General features: G+C 39.2%; 1 pseudogene; it reads left to right on the top strand.

Moving 5' to 3' along the window:
- The first annotated feature begins 1,451 nt into the window (after positions 1–1,451).
- LOC112134688 (dnaJ homolog subfamily B member 6-like) lies at positions 1,452–1,964 on the top strand (annotated as a pseudogene).
- The last annotated feature ends 15,694 nt before the right edge of the window (positions 1,965–17,658 follow it).

Below are 17,658 nucleotides of genomic sequence, written 5' to 3' on the forward strand. Positions count from 1 at the left end.
TCATTTTTTTCCTCAGAATATAACTTCTTTGCTATAGTCACAGTGTGTTCTAAGTGGTCCACGGCACTTCTAGTAATGTGCTTTTCCATTTGATAAATATTGTAATTGCTGTACCTTCTCCTCCTTCCTAGGCGCACATTCTTTGTGCAGCTTGGACTTACAATTTTAATGATAACACGTTATACTGTACTAAAAACCATTTACCTTTGTAAATAAACACTTAACTTACCTAATGGACCAAGGTAATATCCTTTTTTTTTTTTTTGAGTCTTGCTTTGTTGCCCAGGCTGGACTGCCTCCTGAGTTCAAGCAATTCTCCTGCCTCAGCCTCGTGAGTAGCTGAGACAGGAGTGCGCCACTATGCCCGGCTGATTTTTTTTTTTTTTTTTGTATTTTTAGTACCTTTTTTTGCCATGTTGGCCAGGCTAGTCTCGAACTCCTGACCTCAAGTGATTCTCCTGCCTTGACCTCCCAAAGTACTGGGATTATGGGCGTGCACTACCGTGCCCAGCCCAATGTAATGTCTTGACTCTTCTTCCCTTCAAATGAGTTTCTCTTCAAACAGTATAATGCCTGTGAAGCTAAGCAGGAGTCATTATCCCCAGATTTCTGGGCCACTCCTCAATCCCAAGAGGCCCAGGCATGTTTCTTTTACCATCAGTCCCCTGAAATTCTCATGCAAATAAAACCAGTAGGTCTACCTTCCTCCCCTGCCTGCTAAGATATGCCTGGAATACTCTTCAAATATTACTAGAAGTCGCTTAAAAAATTGAGATGATATGCAAATTGTTACTTTAGACAAAATGAATAAAGATCAGTTGCTGTTACGTTTGAAAGAAAAATGGGCAACATTATTGTGTAAGTTTATTAGGGGCTATGCATCATTTCCAAATTCAGGAAGTCATGGTTTCCTGCTAGTACAGACTAAAAAGCAGTAGCTGAATGGATTGGTAGAGCTAATTAAGTCATTTAAAATTATTGTTTCCACTTCTTTCAATAAAGGATATATTTATTTTCTTTGTAATATTTAAACACAGCAGTTATAATTTAAATAAACAAGTAAAAGAATGCACAGACTTATTCACAAAACAAGCTCACTGTTTTATATTTAAAAACTTTTTAGCCGCATTCAGTGAATTCCAGTGGGATTTGGTGAGTTTATTTTCTTTTCGGTTTTAATTAGGAAACCCTACTGCATTTGTAGGTAGCTATGCTAGAGGAATAGTTATGTTTTTATTTGATTATATTTAATGTTAGTGATTTTTTATTTAATGAAATTTTAGTGATGTTATTTTGTCAGTTGGATTTTGTTTTTGAAGAGTGGAGCAGGCCACTACCACCAGCACAGCGGTGCTGGAGCCTAGAGGAGACCTGGGCCACCACTTCGCCTCCCCTGTATCTCACTGCCAGGCGCCTCTGTCCTTGGACCTGTTCCAACAATCTGTTAAAACATGGTGGATTACTATGGAGTTCTGGGCATGCAGAGACATGCCTCAACTGAGGATATTAAAAAGGCATATCGAAAACTGGCACTGAAGTAACACCCAGATAAAAATCCTGAGAATAAAGAAGAAGCAGAGAGAAAATTCAAACAAGTAGCCAAGGCCTATGAAGTGCTGTCAGATGCTAAAAAGCAGGACATCTGTGAAAAATATGGCAAAGAAGGATTCATTGGCGGAGAGGTGGTGGAAGTCATTTTGACAGTTCCATGAGTTTGGCTTCACATTCCGTAACCCAGATGATGTCTTCAGGGAAGTTTTTGGTGGAAGTTTTTGACTTCTTTGGATTTACTTCATTCAGGTCACGGGGGTCTCACTTCATTCTCTTCCACCTCATTTGGTGGTACTGGGATGGGCAACTTTAAATCGCTGTCAACTTCTACTAAAATGGTTGGCAGAAAAATTACTACAAAGAGGATGGTCGAGGATGGTCAAGAAGGTATAGATGTTGAAAAAGACGGCTAAAGTCCTAAACGATAAATGGTAAGAAGCAGCTTCTGGCTTGGGTAACAAGTAATTCAATGCATGCATTTAACAGAAATGTTAAACAATAACAAGTGCCATTTGAGGATTAACAGGAACTTTTTTTTTTTTTTTTTTGAGACAAAGTCTCGCTCTGTTGCCCAGGCTGGAGTGCAGTGGTGTGATCTCGGCTCACTGCAACCTCTGCCTCCCGGGTTCAAGCGATTCTCCTGCCTCAGCCTCCTGAGTAGCTGGGACTACAGGTGCATGCCACCAAGCCCAGCTAATTTTTTTTCATATTTTTAGCAGAGACAGGGTTTCGCCGTGTTAGCCAGGATGGTCTTGATCGCCTGACCTCGTGATCTGCCCAACTCGGCCTCCCAAAGTGCTGGGATTACAGGCGTGAGCCACCGCGCCAGGCCAACAGGAACTTTTTTTTAAAGATTTCAAACAAACACGACTTTCAGTATAATTGTACCTAATCTAAAGTATTTACAAACAGCTCATCAGAGCCCCTATTTGTCATAGACTTTTGAGTTTATTGTTGGGACCTTTTTTTTTGTCTTTAAAATTGTTGAAATCTCTGTGTGCCCTTTGCCTTTTTATTAAACGTACTCCAAGGTGAGACTTTACCCTTTTGTAGTAGGATGAGATTGCATACTAACACCAGCATGGATCTGCTTTTCCATTGTATCTGAAATGTGAACCTCCTAGTATTGTCCTGCTGTGAAGTTAACATTGACAGGATGAATCTTCTACAGCAACAGGCTTCAACCTTTTTTGGCACCAGGGGCTGGTTTCATGGAAGACAATTTCTCCACGGATGGGGTGGGGGTTGGAGATGGTTTTGGGATGATTCAAGCACATTACATTTATTGTGCACTTTATTTCTATTATTATTATTATTACACTGTAATATATAATGAAATAATTATACAACTCATCTTAATGTAGAATCGGGGGGAGCCCTGAGCTTGTGTTCCTGAAGTCCCATCTGGGAGTGATGGGAGACAGTGACAGATCATCAGGCATTAGATTCTCATAAGAAGCATGATGCCTAGATCCCTCACATGTGCAGTTCACAGTAGGGTCCACCTTCCTATGAGAATCTAACACTGCACTGATCTGACAGGAGGTGGAACTCAGGAGATATTGCCAGCAATGGGGAGTGGCTGTAAACACAGATGATGCTTTGCTGGCTTGCCCACTGCTCACCTCCTGCTCTGTGACCCAGTTCCTACAGGCCACAGACTGCTACAGGTCAGTGGCCCGAGGGTTGGGGACCCCTGTTGTACAGAAATAACTTCAATTTTTTTTTCAGTATTTAGTAGTGAAAGATATTAATGCAATAATGGTAATATATTTCTGGTTTAATATAAATTAAGAATGTTTTCCAGTTGTGCATGAATGCTGGCAACTTGGTAAGTTTTGACAATTGTTTAAATATGTAATGTTAAGCTTAGGTTTAAAAAAGTATAGCTGTGGCCAGGCACGGTGGCTCACGCCTGTAATCCCAGCACTCTGGGAGGCCGAGGTGGGCGGATCACCTGAGGTCAGGAGTTCAAGACCAGCCTGGCCAATATGGTGAAACCCCGTCTCTACTAAAAATTTAAAAAATTAGCTGGGCATGGTGGTGTGTGCCTTTAGTTCTAGCTACTCAGGAGGCTGAGGCTGGATAATTGCTTGAACCTGGGAGGTGGAGGTTGCAGTGAGCTGAGATCACACCACTGCCCTACAGCCTGGGTGAGACAGTGGGACTCTGTCTCAAACAAAAGAAAACAAAACAAAACAAAAAAGGAAAGCTGGTAAGCTGGGTCTTTGCGATTTGCTTAAAAAAATAAAAAAGAAAGAAAATTGACGTGAATGTGTTTGGTGCATTCTTTCCTGAGTGGAAGAAAAAAAAAAGAATGGAGCAAATGAAACCAAATATTTACTTAAAGTCATTTTGAATATTGTGCAAGTATGTACTTATTGAGAAAGTTGAACTTTCTCTAAGATAAATCCCCTCCAATGTCTACATTTTAACTGCAGATTAGTTTGAGATTGGGGCCTTGTGAAACAAAATAAGTATTCAGAAAAACAGTCTTTTATTTGCGGTGGTGAGCAGAGGCAAGAAGGAGGGGAAAGGCCTGCAGTAGATGAACCATCCCCTGAGATTTTCTAGGAGGGGCCACTAAGAATTTTCTTTGGATTTTTCAAGTGTAAAGATGTATCTGAGTCACTTCATGAGCTCATTCTCTACCGTCATAGCTGAGAATGAAAAGACACTGTCAGCAGCCTGGAGTCAGCCATGAAACCGAGGCTCCTCAGGGATGGGTGGCAATACCAGGGTCCCAACAAAAACTTTGTTCCTGAGTAGTTCTCCTCCTTCCTACAGTTATTAACTCAGGACTTCTTCCTCAACAACTTCTTAAGAGATGACAAATTGCATCCCTGGTCTTGTGTCTTTCATCCTGAAGTGCACAATGATTGCCTAAGACAAACACTTCATGAACGGTCTCTTCTTGAATTCTCTCATTTCTGCCCTGCTTTTCAGAGTTGACTGACCACTTTCTCTACTTCCCCACACCCTGTTCTCACTTTTACCTCTGTCCCATTTTACCCTTTGAGGCCACCATTCCATTATTAAAAGCATTCTGAGATATTGACCCTTCCATTCTCTTCTTTCATTTCCTTGGTTTACCCTAAACTTAGAATCCTCAGATTCTGGAGCTATAAGGGATCCTAAGGGTTAATTTGCTTCACTGTCTTATTGATGAATGAAGTCCAGAGAAATTAACTGTTCAAGATTATGTAGCTCCATACGAACACTACTAGGAGTATTTTCACTATATATCCCTCAAGTTTGTTAATATTATTATTATTTTTAGTAATAATTTATGTCTTATTTGTTGGCATTATATAATATAGTAGAAATAAATTTGATGTTGATGTGAAAAAAGTAATTTATTTATTGAACATGTACTATGTGTCAAAAATTGTTCTACATACTGGAAATTCAGCTGTGAATAAAATAGGAAAAAACCTTCAACATTCATGGACTTTGCATGGTGGAAAATAGATTCTAAATGGATACACAAATAAAATGTATAATGGTTGTCATGGTGCTGCAAATTTAAGTAGGGGGTTGGGGGAGACATGAAACCAAGGCTTTGGGAGTGAGGAAAGTGAATATGCTGGACCCAAATCAAAGAACCAGAGGCCTTTCTTGACTGATTTTATTTTTGCTAATGAAGGATTGCCAATTATAATTCTTCTGAAGTCTTTTTTTTCTTCCTTCTGATAGGAACACTGTGAAGTTATTTGGTAGAAGGTAATGTAATGAAAGGGTGATTTTGCCCTGGCTGCCACCCTCATTACTTTCATTTATTTTTGTTGATCTCACTCCTCAAAGAGGCATGATTCACCATTGATACAGCAGTCACAAGCTAAGTTAATTGAAATCGAAACTTGAATTTTTTCGTTTTCAAGAACTGAGTTTCTCACTCGAAGGCAAAAGATGATTAATCAAGGCTTCATGTAAGAGAAAAAACATGGTGCAGGGGCAGCCTGGAGCTGCCAGGGCTTCAGCTCAAATACCCATGATATGCACATTCACAGAAGAGGGCGACAGCCTGGAGACTGAAGAGGGAATTGGCTCAGAAAACAGAGGAATAAGTGCTGACACATTGTCTCTGTTTTTTCCTAACCCAGTGAACTAGGAACTCAGTGTATACTATTTTAAAACTGAGGAGGATGGGCAGTCTTTAATTATATGGGAGTGATTAAATAAGGAAATAGTATTTCTCAATAAATTTTTCTCAACTTATGTTTGTGCATACGTACCATAGTAGGGGAAAAATATATACAATAAATTTCCCCTTGTGTTTTTCCTGCTTCTCCTACCATTTCTCCTTCCTTTCCCAATTCCCTTCTTCTTCCCGCTCTTGGTGTTGCTTAGGGTTCCATCCTTTAATCACTGCTCTCCTTCCTTAGCTTCTCTCTGTGGGTAGGCCTGCCCATTTGTAGGGCTTTAGTTGTCACCTTAATGATGACACCCCAATGTCTCTCTTCGTACGTCACCTCTATGGTCACTAGAAGTAATATTTCATTCTCAGATCATAGGGATGCCTTGAATGTCTTAGGTATGGGAACAAACCAACCACCTTTGCTCTAAAAATTTGCTCAACCTTTTGAATCTCCATTTCACTATCCATCCTATCTCCCCAGCCAGACACTTGACTCGTTTTTGATTGATCCCTTTTTATTATCAATAAATTGCTGATACTTCCAGTCATATGTCTCAATATTCCTTTCTGTCTGTTCTTGCTTTCCATCCCTATAGATATACTCTCATTTAGAGTCTCATCTCATCTTTCTTCCTCCCTTAACCCACCCATATCCTCCACATTTCTGGAGAGATCTTTGAAAATGCAAATCTGACCCTGCTAATATCCTGCTATGATCACTTCCCAAAATTGACAATATCCTTTTTTTTTTTTTTGAGTTAGAGTTTTGTTCTTGTTGCCCAGGCTGGAGTGCAGTGGCACGATCTCAGCTCGCTGCAACCTCCTTCTCCTGAGTTCAAGTGATTCTCCTGCCTCAGCCTCCCAAGTAGCTGGGATTGCAGGCGCCCACCACCAAGCCTGGCTAATTTTTATATTTTTAGTAGAGACAGGGTTTCACCATGTTGGCCAGGCTGGTCTCAAACTCCTGACCTCAGGTGATCCCCCCACCTTGGCCTCCCAAAATGCTGGGATTACAGGAATGAGCCACTGCATCCACCCCCAAGCTATATCTTTAAGGAGACTTTAGTTCAAATCCTGGCTCTAGTACTTACTAGTTTTGTGATCTTAGAAAGGGCGATTGATTAATGACTGTGAAACTTGGTTTCTGCTCCTATAAGATGATAATACTAATTTATGCTCCTAGGATATTAGTGAGAATTTTTAGAAAGAAGTAGGTCTTTGGTCTAGAGGTTCTAGGAGAAATTCGCATCGAAGGTCCGTCATTCAGCTTGCTGGGAGAATTCAGTCCTTGTGGTTGTAGGATCGCGGTCCTTGTTTCCTTCCTGGCCGTCAGGAAGGGACTTTTCTCAGCATCCGAAAAGCTTCCCACATTTCTTCCTATATGGCCCCATCCATCTTCAAGCCAGATTTATATATACATAACATGTATATCACCTCATATATATTATATTTATTATATTATGTATATGTGTGTATGTGTCATTGTTAAGTGACAATGTCACACACACATTATATATATATAATATCTATTATATATATAACACACATATACATTTTAAATTACTTAACAATGAGGATACATTCTGACAAATGTGCTGTTAGGTGATTTCATAATCATGCAAACACCATGGAGTATACTTACAGAAGCATAGATAGTATAGCCTACTACACATCTAAGCTATATGGTATATAGCCTGCTGCCTCTAGGCTACGTGTACTGCCTCTATGCTGTACAGCATGTTACTGTACTGAATACTGCAGGCAATTGTAACAGTGGTATTTTGTGTATCTAAACATTTCTAAACATAGAACTGGTACAGTAAAAATATGATATAAAAGATAAAAATTATACACCTGTATGGGGCATTTAGAATGGAGTTTGCAGGACTGGAAGCTGCTCTAGCTGAGTCAGTGAGTGAGTTGTGAGTCTACACGATTTTTGACTTTATAAACACTGTACACTTGGGCTACATTAAATTTATAAAAACAGTTTTTCAATAATAAATTAGCTTACTGTAACTTTTTTACTTTATAAACTTACATTTTTTAACTTTTGACTTGTGATAGCTTATAGCTTAAAACACAAACATTTCACAGTTTTAAAGAATATTTTCTTTCTTTATATCTGTAGTTTATAAGCTTTTTCCTATTTTGAAAAGTTTTTATTTTCATTTTTACTTTTAAACTTTTTTGTTAAAAGCTAAGACACAAACACACACATTAGCCTAGACCCACACAGGGTCAGGATCATCAATATCACTGTCTCCCACTTCCATATCCTGCCCCACTGGAAGGTCTTTAGGGACAATAACACACATGGAGCTGTTGTTTTCTATGGTAACAATGCCTTCTTCTGGAATACCTCTGAGGAGCTTCCCGAAGCTGTTTTACAGTTAACTTTGTTTTTTAATAAGTAGAAGGAGCACACTCTAAAATAGTAATACAAACAATATTATAGTAAATACATAAGCCAGTAATATGGTGGTTTATTATCATTATCAAGTATTATGTACTGTACATAATTGTGTGTGCTAGACTTTTATATGACTGGCAGCACAGTAGGTTTGTTTACACCAGCATCATCACACATACCTGAATAATGTGTTGTGCTATGATGTTATGATGGCTGCTATGACATCACTAGGTGATAAGAATTTTTCAGCTCCGTTATAATCTTATCAGGCTACCATGATATATGCAGCCTGTCATTGACTGAAATGCTGTTATGTGGCATATGACTGTAGATAGATAGATACGCACAAACATATAGATGTATATACACACATACACATGTATATAAAGAGATTTATTATAAGAAATGGACTCACACAATTATGGCGGTGACCAAGTCCCAGGATCTGCAGAGTAAACTGGCAAGCAAGAGATCCACGACTGTGGATGGTTTAGCTCAGTCCAAGGCTAGAGCCTGAGAACTAAGTGAGCAAATGGTGTAGTTCCTGGCCAAAGACTAGAAGGCTTGGCACCAGAAAAGTCAATGTTTCCACTTGAAGGCTGTTAGACAGGAAGAATTCTCTCTTACTCAGGGAAGGATGATTTTATTCGTTCTTTTCAAGGCTTTAATTGATTGGATGAGACTCACCCATATCAGGGAGCACAGTCTGCTTTTTTCAGTCTATTGATTTAGGTGTTAATCTCATCCAAAACATCCTCACAAAAAGATCCAGAATAATGTTTGACCAAATATTTGGGCCCCTGTGGCACAAAAAAATCGCATGTCATTTATTGAACATTTATTCTATGACTGCTTACTACTCGAATTCATTTAATCTTTACAAGTTACCTTATGGGTGGGTCCTACTCCCAGCATGATTTTCTATATGAAGATGTGAAGAAGAGAGAGAGAGAGATTAAGAAAAATTCCCAGTGACTCACAAACAGTAAATAGCAGACCCAGGCCTTTAATCCAGCTGCACTTCTCAGACTCAGTACATTGCTCCTGTTGCTCGATCATCTGACCAAAGAAGATGGAAATCCAGCAGGTTTTATCCAAAGGAACTGAGTCTTTGGTGGACCAACCCAGTTGTGTTTCACTGATATATCTATAAATGAGCAGTTGGCTCCCTGGAGGAATGTAGGAGAAATTTTCTAGCAATGTAAAATAATTAACCATGTTCAGATCTTTAGCAGACTTGTGTGGATTAGAAAGATGAATTAACAGCATATTACTTATTGAAACAGCATGAAATAACCTCTATTTGTGGGGCCCATACAGTGGGTAGAAATAAATTCCCAAGAATAGCAAATACAGACTCAATTACATCACATTTTTACCTGTCCCTTGCTAACATGATTAAGTAAGTGCTTCCAGAATAGTTGACAGTTTGGTCATGACCAATTCCACTAATTATAGGGTACTGGAGAAATCATTTAGATGCCAGAAAAAAAAAGAGAGAGAGAGAAAGAGAATTGTATGATCTAATGAAGTTTTCCCATCTCCAATATCTGTGAAACATATTATTTGGTAATACATTAGAGATGCATATGTAATTTGAAGTAAATTAATATTATAACCAGGAGTGTCTATTTTGGGACCCACATCTAATTGCAGTTGGTATGGCATGTTTGTCCTTGTGTGCCTGTCTGGTTACCAGGAGAAATTCTGTCCTGGGCTCTGCATTAGGCAGGAGACACTGCTTTGCCTGAGCCTGATGAAGGCTTGCATTACTGAGTGGCTGAGGAACCTTTGGTGGGTCACAGTGCCTCTCAGATACATCTCTTTGAAAAGATCACTGACTAGGGTCCTAAGTCTTTATAAAAATTATCAGTATTTAACAATGATAGGGAAATCAACATAGCATGGAGATTTCACTAACCCAAGGGAAGAGCTTTGTTTATCGCCCATGACACAGCTGCCTGTTAAAGAGTTCAGATTTGCAAGTCTTAGAAGACTGGCAAAGGCCAGGTTGTGGAACTTTACACTTGTTCATGAGAATAAAAATATTTCTTAGGACAAGGCATTTTTTTGCCTTTGACACTATAGGAATATTGCCTAGGGACCATGAGCGTTTCAGGGGCCAATAAAAATACTTGAGACTTAAAAAATATGAAAAGATAACAGCAAAGTTGAAGTTAATAAATGTTTAATGTATACAAGGTATAACATCATGTTACTCTATTACCTATTAAATTTCTTATTAATTAAATATTGTTTTTGAAAGCAGTTTGTAGATTGGATATTTTTAACTTGCCAAAAGTCTCAAGAATAAATGATGACTACAGAGAATTTGATGCTATTTTATTTATTTAATTATTTTAAATTAAATGAATTATGTGTTTTACTTAATTTCTACAACAAATTATGAAGATATTCCAAAATTTTTACATCAAAATAGTATATTAATTATCTTTAACAAGTGACATAAAGCTTTTAAAAATATATGCGATACAAACTGCATGGTACTTCTAGCGGTAAGGTTGTCCAAAGCTAGACTAGGTTTCGAATGAGTCAGAGTATGATGATAAGCAACAGAAAGATGTCTATGCAACAGCATCAGATAAGTCCAAGAAAAAGCATCTGAGAAATCTAACCGATAGGCAGAGTCCAGAGGTGGAGACTATGAAATATGGGCCATGAGGGAAGGTTGTCAGCAGGTACCCATACAATACTTACCTTCACCAAGAGAGGACGGGCAATAGCAACAAGCCATGGTCACAGCCCTAGACCATTAAACTAGGGTTCAGAGTTAGGGCTTTTCTTTTTCTTTCTTTTTTTTTTTTTTCCTGAGGAATAAGTCAAATGTTGCGTTATTACAAGGCAGCACAAGGTAAAGTTGACCTTGGTAGCAAGTTTGACTTGCTTATGAGTTTCATGAGTTTTAAGCTAGAACTCAGTGTTCCCCCTGACCACGAACAGGTTCCAGAGTCTGGGTAAAGATTAGGATGTGAGAATCAAGAAAGTCAGCAAGTATTAATTAAGCCCTTACTATGTGCCAAGGCTGTGCTAAGTTTTGGGAATACAGTAGAGAACAAGCCAGATGTTAACTACTATGCCATACTGCTTAATGTCTAATGAGAAAGACAGACATTAGACCAATAACAAGTGGGATAAGTGCTACTGAAGAGAAGCATAGGGTGCTAAAAAAGTAGAACAAAGACTATGGGAGCAAGAGATCCAGACAGATCATTACAGAAAAATCAAACTAGATCAAGCATGCCTAGAGCTAGAAACTTTATTGACAGGAGAATCTCCTTCAGGTAGGGGACATCACAGCAGAAGTTGCTGGAGGACTGGACAGGAGCTTGGCATGAAAGCATTTCTAAGGATTTTGTGGGACAGCTATATCAATCAGGGCTGAAGAGTTCTTGGTTAGCCCTGAGTGGACAGGATCTTCCCTAGGGCAACATGTGACATTGAGAAATGCTCCCTTGAAATATATTTAAGGGGCTCTGGATTACTGTGATTATTCTCATAAACGGGCAATCATTTAAAGATTGTACTAACACTGTTTCTCAGACACTTTGGCTATTATACTTGCCAATGACCAGTTAGTGTCACCTTACTGGATTGTCCTGTTGATAAATCTGTCCCTTTTATTTATTTACTTTTTTTTTTTTGAGATGGAGTTTTGCTCTTGTCACCCAGGCTGGAGTGCAGTGGCACTATCTCAGCTCACTGCAGCCTCTGCCTCCTGGGTTCAAGTGATTCTCCAGCCTCAGCCTCCCAGGTAGCTGGGATTACAGGCGCCTGCCACCACACCCAGCTAATTTTTGTTTTGTTTTTTTTTTAGTAGAGACAGGGTCTCACCATGTTGGCCAGGTTGGTCTCGAACTCCTGACCTCAGGTGATCTGCCTGCCTTGGTCTCCCAAAGTGCTGAGATTACAGGCGTGAGCCACCACGCCCAGCCCCTTTTAGTCTTTAACATGCAACTTAGGCCCTTGAAGCCTCAGGCATCCGTAACACATGTATAATTCTTTAGAATTATAAATAAGTTGTATTCAACACCAATTAACATCAACATCAAAAATATTGTGCATGGCACACATCTCATGCAAGCAGCAAGCACTGACTGTACAAAGTATGCTCAACTGGAACTCTCCCAGCCCAAATGACTTCATGCAGAGAAAATAAATAACAGTGAACAGGCAGTATGATTTGGGTAAAGCAGACTTTTTTTGGGTTTTGTTTTGTTTTGTTTTCTTTTTCAACCTCCGGCAGCCCTTAGCACAATGCCTTACTCATTAAATATTTGTTAAAATGAGTAGTGTATAGAACTTGGTGTATTTTTCCAATGCCACATCTGATTCTGAAAGTCAACCACTCCAAGTCGAATCACCTAGCATTTTTATTTTAGAGATAGTACTCCTCTCCCTTTGCCTTCCTCTGAAGCAGAGAGACGAAACGTGATAATGCAATCATTTGCACTGAGCATGTTCTGGCTGAAAGGACTTTTGTAGGTTCTTTGAGTCTCAGAGAATGGTATTCATTGTTAGTCTTTAGTATTTGAAGATGACCTCACTGATAGGATTTTATCCCCAAGTGGCTGAAAGAGCTGTGGTCTAGGAGGCGTGTGGGTGTGGGAAGGCTTTTCTTTGGTTTGTGGGGCCTGGTATTTGTAGTGCCACCTTTCTTTAGGCTGCTTGTCAAGATAAGTTGGCTCATGTCTGTTAGTTGCACACCAGGTTCCTCTGTTGGCAGGTGTTCTATTCCAGAATTCCATAGTTATCGAGAAAAGGACCATGTCAACACAAGCTTTTATTGTGTTTTGAGACACTTTTGGAGCCTCTGGCAGCTGCTCTTATTTTGCAGAGCAAACTGCTGCTGAAGGTTTGGTAAAGGTTAATTTTTAAATGGATTCTATGCTGCTATATGTGGCATCTCCCTTGGTATTTGAATCATTCAGCACATAACCCCATTGTTAGATCATTTTTTTGTGAAATTTTTGTTGGTCACCTTTAACGCTACATCAATCACTTGGTAATGGAAAAAAAGTCAATGTAATGATCTGCTTTGAAAATAAACAGTCTAACTTGACTTTGGCATTGAGAGCCTATTATCATGTGGTAACATCATTCTATTCCAATGACATTAACTGCTAAGGTTGTTATCATGGTGGAAAATATTTCAATTTTGTTATCGGAACAATGAAGCTGTGATATTTAATTATGAAGAAGTATGTTTAATTTGGGGAATCTGGCATGTTGACTGTCACAGTTTACTTGTCAGAAGCCTGGGCAATGGTAATGAAATTTGGACAGAATATTATTTAGTGACCCACCAAAGTTATTGATACAACAGTTTTTCTTGCTTTCTCATGTTGTTTTCTTTGTAATATTAGTTCTTCCATTGAGTCCATTGATTAACAAATTAACTAATTAATGAACCCAATTAACACATTGCAGTACTAGCTAGTAGAGAAGGGCTAGGGTATGAAGAATAGCATCTCTGGCTAGTTTTTACTTTTGGAAGGTAAGATCCGTTTAAATGACACAGCAAGAAAAGCACTTCCAAATTGAAATGTTAACAACATAAGGGGTGTTTTTTTCTCCCTTCCCCCACACATTTTGTGTTGAGAAAGTTGAAAATAAAACAAAGCAAATAGCCATGTGGATTATACTGATAAACATATTAATGTGATGAATTAAGGCTGATCAAGAAGTGGTAGAGTCAGTGCCACTGAAATAAGATTTGAAATGCAATACAGGGTATGGCCTGTTCTATAGTAACTCTTCTGCTGAAAATCAGCTGTGGCATCCTCCCTTCTTAAATGGCCTTCAGTTACAGCTGCTGGCTAGCCAAGAAATAGCTGGGTCCCCTTTCCTGAGTACCTATTATGTGTCAGACATTATACTTGATCTTAGGGCATAAATGGACAGTACAGACATTGTCCCCAAAGTGTTATCTATCTCATGGGAGACAGGCAGAATAAATGATGAGGCTTGCTGTTTACAATGTACAATAATGTAATATATTAGCAAGAACCAGTTAATCAGAAACTCAGAGAATCCTGCAGTACCTGAGCCAGAAGAAACTCAGAAAGCATAGAGTCCACTCTTGTTTGACAATGAAGCTTCTGAACATCTGAGAATTGTAGTGGCTTGCCCAAGGTCATGGAGCAAGTTGGTGGCAGAACTAGGACGAGCACCCAGTCTGCAGGCCAGTGTTCTTTCTGCTGCACTACACTCCTTCCAGAGCTCTAGTCCCAGCCTGGTGTCAAGGGGATTGGAATTCTGCTGTAGAAGGAGTTGCAGAGGGAGACTTTGCTTCACAATTTCCCTTGGTTGCAAGCTGTGATATGAAAACTTTAGGTTTCCTTTTCATTTATCTGGGGGTGAAGGATAGATTCCAGGAGAACCTGGCTAATGGCAGGCTGTTTCTGCAGCTGGGCCAGAGATGCTCAGTGCCCTGGTTTTGGCTGCTGAAACATTCTGAGTCATTCACTTGGAGTGTCCCCAGATTCACAAAAGTGCCACAGGGACCACAAAGCAGAAACTTTGTATATGTGGAAGGCTGGGAAGAATGGAGGGGATTGTACTGAGGGCTACCACCAAATTCACATGGGAGGTGTGTTCTCACACACGGTATAAGAACACAAAAATGCCATTTTTTTCCAGACAGGGGGCCACAATCAGAAGGTTGGCGACATCAAACTGTAAAGAAAAGTAGCCCTGCCTGCTTGTGAATGAGCATAGGTAATTGACGGAAATATGCTCTTTCTGGCTTGTTTTTGTTTGCTGTAAATTATTTGCTATTTCTAAAAATTGTATGTATTTATGGTATAAAACATGATTTTTTTTTGAAAACTGGGGATTTGTACATTGATCATGAACCCCACAAGGTAGATGCTCTCGCCACCCTCTTTTTGTACAGAAAGAAAGTGAAACACAGAAAGGTAAAATTGCCCAAGGTCAGGTAACTAGTGGGCATCCAAGCTGCCATTCAAACTCGGCAGCCTGCTTCCACAGTCCGTGCTCTCCCTCATGTGGCCTCTGGCATTTGTCTCTGGAGTAATTTCACACTTCCTCCTTTCCAAGGGATCTTGAAACAACATGATGTTTTGATATACATATACATTGTGGAATGGCTAAATAAAGTTAATTAACATATGCATTATGCACGAACATCACTTTTCTTGCTGGTGAAAACATTTAAAAGTTACTCAAATCTATTCTCTTAGCAGTGGCCTTTCTGACTGTACTTCTTCGCTTCAGCTCAGTGCTTTTTGTCAGTTCTCTTAGTATATACAAGCCAAAATCTTCTTAGTCCGTAGACTCTCTAGAATGCCTATCAGAGAGAAGTCATTAAATAACTGGTTTTAAATAACCCAAAACTTTGTAGGTTAATTCAAAAGTGAGTGCTGTGTAAATTTGGCATTGTTATATTTTACAGAGAAGCCTTATTTTGTTCTGCCAAACTTTATTAAAAAACAAAAACAATATACCAATGGACAGAATTTTCTCTGCTACTTGAGGAGCCCCTATCCCAAACCGAAACTACTGAAGCTGAACACACAGGCATACACATCACTGGTAACTCTATAAGAAATAAAGGGAAAAATGAATATGTCTGGTTACCACAAGCCCATGTGATAATGCATGGCTGTGTAACACAGAAAACGGTATATAGGTCAAAAATGCCTTGGAAAAATACAAATTTTTAAAATATGGAATATGTAGACCTTAATCCACTCGGCCACATTTTTATATTAACACATGAATGTATTATATTTGCAGTTAAGTAGGAGGCAGCATGTTGGAGAGGGAAAGTGAGCATGTGAGTCAGACTATGAAGGTTGGGATCCTTATTCAGACCCCGGGAAGATTACTTAATCCTTTTGAATCTCAGTTTTTCATTGGAAAAATGAGAAATTTATTTATGTAAGAGTCTTGGCACAGCACTTACCGCATTATGGGTATTCAGTAAATGTTAGTCCAAGTTTCCTTCCTAATTCCTGTTTTTTTTTTTTTTTTTTTAAAACAATAGCACTCTTACAATTGAGTCTCTTGGTGGGCATATCTGCTTTATTATACAATCCTAATAGAGAAAACTCTCAGAAGACCAACCTGGAAGGAATGCCCCAAGAGAGGCTGCAGGTTCTGTCTGAGATGTAAAGGAAAATCAATCAAGAGCAAAGTTGCAGAGAAAGAGAGAAAGGAAGAAACCAAAAAACACGTCTTTCCCCTTTGTGGTATCAGTCAGTGTTCCAAAGGCATGGCCATCCCATCATTTATTGTCCAAACCGGGATGCTTTTGAAAGTGAAGAAAGACAGGGAAAAATATCAAGTCTGGCAGGATGCAAAGGGAACAGACATCCATCTTGGACTGTTCAGAGCAAACCAGGACATATAGTCACCACATCTACAGGAGTTCATTGGACCTCACTCAATGTGAGGCCACAAGATTTTGGCCTAAATCCCCAGTGGGCTCCTAATGGTCGGACATGCTAGGGTCAGTTATGCAACCTTCCTGAGGCTCAACTGATTTATTTGAGGAAGGGGGTTAATGAGAGCTATGCTTCAGGGCTGTTCTCAGGGTCAAAGAAATACATCTACAGCACTTCATACAAGATGCTGTATAACAAATGGAGAATATGTTAGGTGCATATGGCATACAGAAAGATGAGAAGGGTTTGAGAATAAGGAGACAAGTGAATCTCCCAAAGGGCAAGAGTCTCCCCATCCCTGTCTTCAACTTCACAAAACTTAGAACATCAGGGCAGTGGGGGAGAGAAATGAAATGTACAATCATCTTGGGCTAGTTGCTGTTAATTTTGTATTTGGTTAACTAATTCTATTAAGTATTTTTGCCAGATATACTATTGTTATATATATTTTTTATCTAATCAATTACATGATAATCTAAAAAACTGAATGGATCAGAGATCAAGAAGGAAGACATGTATTCAGGGAAAAGACTATTGCTGAATGTGTGCATGCTGGCAGTGAATTCAGATTAGGAGGGTTCAGCTGCAATAATTTGGGTCTAATTGCTTCCTCTTCCCTAAAAGGTATAAATGGCCATGGAGATGCTGGAGCCTCCTACCAAAAGGGGAGCAGTAACCCCCTCCTTTGCCCATCTCTCCTACTCATAGGAAGATAGATTGCCAACTACAAATAAATGCATGTCTGATGTGTGTGCTTATATCACATGATAGCTGTGAACTCACCACTAGTTAGGTAACATTTTGAATTCTCATATTTTTCCCCAATCCGCCTGCTATTCTTTATATACATGAATACCTACTTTCATTTATTCCAAACTACCCAGGCAAGGAAACACTTTAAGAAACATACCACTGCTAAGCCTTGAATAGGTATCCAAATACCTGATCAGTATAAATGCCATGTCTACAGACATCATCATCCCGAAATAGGTTAGTTGTTAAAACAAAACAGGGGATGTCTGAATATTCTGTCATGCATGATTATTTATTTATTAGTCTGTGTGTTTACTTTTGTTGTGCCTGTATCAGCAAAGGAGAGGAGGAAGTTGAGATCTGGAATGTTTTAA

This window comes from Pongo abelii, chromosome 7 (assembly GCF_028885655.2).
Source record: "Pongo abelii isolate AG06213 chromosome 7, NHGRI_mPonAbe1-v2.0_pri, whole genome shotgun sequence".
Classification (NCBI taxonomy): domain Eukaryota; kingdom Metazoa; phylum Chordata; class Mammalia; order Primates; family Hominidae; genus Pongo; species Pongo abelii.